We start from the raw sequence: 6,606 nt of genomic DNA, 5'->3' as shown, positions 1-6,606 counted from the left end.
TTTATTTCGTACAGTCTGGAGACTGGGAAGTCCAAAACTGAGAGGGTACAATTGGTGAGGGCCTTTTTGCTGTGTCATAAATTAGCCAAAGGCATCCCAAGAGGCAAGGCAAGAGAGTGCATGAGAGAGTGGGGAGGAGCTGAACTCTTCCTTTTATCAGGAGCCTACTCCCACAATAGTAGCATTAATCCATTCATGAGAGCAGCGCCCTCAAGACTCAGTCACCCCTTAAAGGTCCCACCTCGCAACACTGCTGCATTCATGTTTCCCACACATGAACTTTGGGAGACACATTCAAACCACAGCAGCCCCTTCCCTTTATTTTCTCCTTTCAGTAAAATCTTTAGAATGGTATTTCTAGGCATCTAAAAATAAAATTTTTTTCCTTTCTTCTTGGATGTCTACCTGACAAGCTCCTGGTGGTACTGAGTGGCCCTTGTTTTGAACTGTGGATCCATCTGTGGTTCCTGTCTGGCCCATTTGTAGGTAGTCACCTCCCTCTCTAGGGTGTCCCAATCAACTTCATCAGGGTTGAGGGCCAAAGAGGGACAGAAGTAAGGGAAGACAGCGATGTAAGGATTACAAAGCCCGCTGGCACTGTTGTCAGCGAATGCTATCGTCTCCCCAGTGAAGGGGTAATCCTTCTCGTTAGTCTGGGAAGTCTAGTAACCTCCCTAGGTACTGTTTCCCCAACTAGGTGGGCGATCAGAGCACAGGGCTCCCTCTCGCACCCTGCTAAGCCTTGTATTGGCCCAGTGTCTACCTGACAGCTCTAGGGCAGAGGTGACCCCTTTTCCTGTCAGTAACAAGCCGTTCAGGCCCAGTGGGGCCTTCCAAATATAGTCAATGTGACTCTGACCAGTGGTTCCCATTCGGGGGAGTGAGTGTAGCCTTGGCTGTTGACCCTGATTGCCCATCTTGTCCTATTAAGGCTGGCAATGGGGGGGGGGGTCCTGAGGACAACTTGGATTATCTAGGACTCACCCCATTTGGCAAAGACAACAGGCAGCAGTGTGCAGCAACACAGACACACACTAGCAAGCCATGAAGCCTTCCCAGATGGCATTAGCCACGTGGCTACTAAGCCAAGACCAGGCTACTGGCACTTTGTTGTACCTTTAATGGTTGTGACCACACATTCTGTGCACAGTGCTAATTGTTGGGATTTCATTGTTACGGTTTTTTTCTACTTTGGTCTTGAGGTCTATTAAGAGGGGCTGTAAGCCAAGACAGTCACTCTCTAGGAAAGCCCTGATGGGGGAACATTAGGTTTAGGTGTGCTGTCAGCGAGGCATAATGAGGAGGTGAAAACAGAATGCATGAAACAGAAGAAATTTGTTACTTACAGATCCCAGAGAGGTTAAGGAGGCTGATAGAGGCCATGGGGAAGTCTGGAGGTGGCAGGAGCTCAACCAGCTGGTGGGAGGAGTTGGGGGAGGTGGAGGGAGAGACAGAGAGAGAGAGAGAGAGAGAGAGAGAGAGAGAGAGAGAGAGAGAGAGAGAGAGAGGGATTGAAAGGATCTGTGGGACTAGCCTTTCTTACGTTCCCTGGACATGATTCCTTAGTCTTTCCTGAAGGAGTTGTGGATTGGGTAATTAAAAAAAAAACATGCTGGAAGGTGGTGGTAGGGGATCTTATTTACACGAGTCTGGCATTGATCATCAGGTGTTATCATGATCAGCAGCTGTGGAATGTATTGGGTTTTGGGTCAGTGGGAGGAGGAGCAATGGAGTCATGTTGCACACAACACATGAAGGCAAGTTTTCACTAGGCTAAAGGTGACGTGATAAGGCTGGGTTTCAAGCAACTTATGTCAGGCCGAAAAATGGATGCAGAGGCAACTACTACATTAGTTTATGATATAGGGCCATATTGTGGAGCACCTTAGTTGCAGAGTGAGCAATAGGGAGCCACTGCAGATTATTGAGAAGAGGAATAATAAAACTGGACCTGCACCTTAGGTTTATGCTAATGGAGGATGGTTTAGAGAGACAGGAGGCAGAAGACCAGCTAGACGATTCATTACTCTTGGCTCAGTGTTATTGAGAGCATGACCCAGGGTGATAAAAGTTCTCCAGGAAGCATGGGGCTGATGGAAGACCCAGATGCTTGGTGAAAGTGGGAGATGGAGGTATATCAACGGCAGAGGTGGTATGCGTTCATTACAGAGACAGGAAAATCACGAGGGAAATCTTGGAATGGTTGGGGTGCATGGCCATCAGACCGCCCATCGTGGTCTCAGCATGGGAGACAGCCTCAAAACTACACTGAGAAAATCACCTGATGTGTATGCATTTAAGCAACAAACCCGTGGAAAGGACCTCATTAATTCATTATGTCAGTCGGGCTCGGTGGCTCAGCCTGTAATCCGCGCTTTGGGAGGCTGAGGTGAGTGGATTGCCTGAGCCCGCGGGTTCAAGACCCGCCTGGGCAACTTGGCGAGACCTCATCTCTACAATAAATCAAAAAATCAACCGGGCGTGGTAGCACGCGCCTGTAATTCCGGCTACTCGGAAGGCTGAGGCGGAAGGATCGCCGGAGCCCAGTAGGTCGAGGCTGCGGTGGCGGGAGCGGCCACTGCACTCCAGTCTAGGCGACCGAGTGAGACTCCAACTCAAAAAAAAAAAAATTCATTATGTCTCTCTTTTGCCTTGTTTTCCACAGGCTGGTCATTTGCTCCCTTTCGGTAAGGACCATAATCAAGGCAAAAAGAAATGCCTTTTTTGGGGGGGGGGGGCCAAAATGGAATTTATTTATTAAAAATTGTGCATTTATTCTTACATTTTAAAACTTCAGTCACCTTCAAAGTACTTACTGTCTATTTATTGCAATACATCTATCGAGACACTTTTTCAACTGCTCAAAACAGTTTTTGAACCCATCGATTTTGGTGCCTTTTAGTGCTTCTGCCTTTTTTTCCCCCCACCTCTTCCACACTGGCAAAACATTTCCCATGAGGACTCTTTTCACCCGGGGAAACAAAAAAAATGTTGCTCTGGGCGAGATTAGGTGAATATGGAGGATGGGGTATGGGGGTCATGCTATTTTTGGTCAAAAACTACTGAACACTCAGTGCGGTGTGAGCAGGTGTGCTCATAAAACACCCATCATGAAATGAGTAAATGTGTTGAAAGAATCTCCAAAACAAATTCACTGAAGCCAAACACAGCCTCTCACAACAACATTAGCTGGTACACTGATGCTTGTGGGTTCCTAAAACACTTACCTAGCAAGGGAAGCCTATACTACAAAGCGACCTGCCCTCCAAAAAATAATTCTGTTTTTTGGGGGGTCCCCCCTGGTATTTTTGTTGTTGTTTGGCTAAATAAGTAAACCATCAGCCACAGTAATAGAAAGCAAACATCACATTTCTTCACTGATGTTTCATGAATTGGGACAACAGAACAGGGTGCCCAGAAAGCAGACTTTTCTGTGCGGCTTTGACTGTGTGACTTGCTGGCTGGCTCAAACACGAGGATAGTTGCAGGGTTTGGGCAACCACAGCGGCAGGAGAACAGCTGGGATGTGGTTAGTGAGCACGTCCTCTGGCCCCACAACAGCACCACAGAAGCCTGTCCTTGACAATTTAGAGAGCTTGGGGCCAGCTGGCTCACCACACTCCCTTCATGGTGACTTGGCAGGAAGGGCAAGACTTGCGGGCTTCTATATCTCGAGGCTGGATCAGTTTGGATTTTGTTTTGTTGTTATTGATCAAGCTCCTTCGCTGCCTTTCTGTCGATGTTATAGATATTGCCTTGGTCCTCATGAGGTGGATACAAGTCTTACCATTTTATAGAAAACTGAGGTCCCAAAAGTTAAGTGAGTTGATGAGCAAGTGGTAGAGTCAGGATGTGAATCCACGTCCACTTGAATCCAAAACCAGTGCATTAAAAAAAAATGTTTCTTAAGAAACAGAATCTCTCTCTGTCACCCAGCTGAAATGCAATTGTGGCTCACTACAGCCTTGAACTCCTGAGCTCAAGCAACCCTCCTCCCTCGGCCTCCTGAGTAGCTGAGACATCAGGTGCGTTACCACACCTAGCTATTTTTCTTTTTCTCTCTTCTTTTTAGAGGCAGAGTCTCGCTATGTTGCCCAGGTTGATTTCAAACTTGTGGGCTCAAGTGATCCTGCCTCGACCTCCCAAAGCTCTGGGATTACAGATGTGAGCCACCACATTCAGCCTTCCAGTGCATTTTCAACTAAGCCTGTGGCCCGTTTTCCTTACTGTTTCTTTCCCCACCTCTTCTGCTAGGCTTAATCCAGAAACACCTACACCCTCCACTCTTAGGAGCAAGCTTGCACACCACTTTCTGCAACACTGCCAAAGCTGGTGGAGAATGTAATGCTGTCATCTCCAGTCAAATGCACCCAGTGTCCACCGACAAGCTCTGCGGGTGCATTGTTTTTTTTTTTGGTGGGCCTTGGAGGGGGTCTGTCGCCTTGTCAACTACAGGGAAGCTCAGAAAAACTTGAATTCCCTTCAGTATTTAGATAAGGCTCCAGGAAGTGACTGGGGATTTTAGGTTGGTTACCAAAGTTCAAGTCCTTTGGAAGGAATCTCATTAGCTGATATGAGTACATTCTCATACCTCATGCATGGAGGACTTGTTGATTGGTTTCCAACCAAGATTGGGGTTTAAAGGTTCTCCTAGGAGAGCACCAGGCATTGAATCTAGTCCAGATTAGACAAATTCAGCCATGGACAGGAGCAGGAAGACTCAAGGGTCTACCCATTGTCTGGAGGTACTGCTCTAGGGCTTAAATTATTTATTTAAGAAAAGAGATCACTAGTATTTAAAAATATATAGATCATGTTGAGGTGGTGTATAAGTTAGGGTAAGCTGGACTGCTATCACAGAAAGATCCAACAATAACATGACTAGAGAATACAGTTTATATATCTTTCACATAACAGTCTGGGGTGAGCTGTCAAGACTGGTGGGATACTCAGCTCCATGTGGTCACTCAGGGATTCAGATTCCTTACAAGTCATTTTTTCACCATCCCCCAAAACCTTGTTGTGATCTGCATAACTGAAGCTGGGTTTCGGCCACAGCTGGATCGCAGCCTATAGGGAAGGGAAAGTGTATCATTACTGGTATCATTACTTCCTTTCATATATCATTGGAAATAAGTCATACGTCCACATCTAGCTGCAAAGGAGGCTGGGACATGAATGCAGGTGGGCCACCATTGTTCTATTACTATGAAACAAGGGAGTTTAGATTTTGGTGGACTACCAGGAGCTAGGTACATCTTGTTGATCTAGCCTGGCATTGAAGATAAATCACTGGCTCTGGACCCTGGAGACCCGGGTTTGGATCCTTGCTCTGCCATTCCTAACTGGACAAGCTGCCTTGTGTCTTTGACCTTTGCTGACTTCAATTGCTGTGCCCTTAAATAGCTATTGGGAGAGTTGTAACAAAGCAGGTGCTCAGTCAAGGTTACAAGAAATGAAAACCAGCTTGAGTTAGCCTGTGGAGAGGGAAATTTAGACTGAGATCCAAGTCATCTCAAAGAACCCAAAAGCAGGAAGTACAGATGAACCTTTGTCGGGAAAGACTGGAACTGTATCTAGGAACAGGAGGAAAGGGGGAAACCCAAGGAGTCCTCAATCCATTAGCAAATACTGTTGGTACTGACTCCAAGACAAATCCTGACTGCTTTCATTTCTCTCATTCTCTCCATCTCTACCTCCCATCCTAGTCCAAGCCACTTCTGGGCCTGGACTGGTCTTTTGGCCTCCATTCTTGTGCTCTCAAACCCATTCTTTCACACAATAGCAAGAGTGAAGCTTAGAAACATTAATGAGATTATGCCTCCTGTTTGAGACCTCAGTGTCCTCCCATAGCATGTAGAGTAAAATCCCAGCTCCTTACCCTGGTTTACCAAGCACCATGCTGTGTGATATCTGACTGCATCTACTACTCTGCTCCCCTACTCTCTTTGCTTTAGCCACAAGGCCCAGCTGTATCTAAGCATGTCATCCGAAACTTGCTTGCTCTGGTTTCAGGGCCTTTGCACTGGCTATTTCTCCTGCCTGAAGAACTCTCTTCACTATCTCCTTCTAGTAATTCACACCTCAGTATAAAATCTCAGGATGATCTCTCTCGTCACCCTCTTTAATTCTCTACATAGTAGTTATCACAGTTTTAATTCTCAACATAGTAGTTATCATAGTTTAATAATTTTCTCATTAATTTACTTGTTTGTTGTTAATCAATTCCAATGCAATCTTTATAAAAGCAGGAAGCTATCTTGATCTTTGATATAGCTGTTTTGCTTAGAAATACTTCTTTTTTGAGTTGGAGTCGCTCAGACTAGAGTGCACTAGCACGCTCACAGCTACTGCAGCCTTAGCCCACTGGTCTCAGACAATTCTTCCACCTCAGCTTCCAAGCTGGAACTACAGGTGCGTGCCACCATGCCTGGTTAATTTTTTGATTCATTGTAGAGACGAGGTCTCACCAAGTTGCCCAGGCTGGTCTCGAACTCCTGGACACAGGTAATCCTCTTGCCTCCACCTCCCAAAGTGCTAGGATTATAGGTGTGAGCCACTGTGCCTGGCTAGAAATACTTTTGAAACTGAGTAGATTTTTAAAAT

Source organism: Carlito syrichta, unplaced genomic scaffold (genome assembly GCF_000164805.1).
Source record: "Carlito syrichta isolate Samal-C Ts95f unplaced genomic scaffold, Tarsius_syrichta-2.0.1 Scaffold303612, whole genome shotgun sequence".
Classification (NCBI taxonomy): domain Eukaryota; kingdom Metazoa; phylum Chordata; class Mammalia; order Primates; family Tarsiidae; genus Carlito; species Carlito syrichta.
This window is presented reverse-complemented; position numbering follows the sequence as displayed.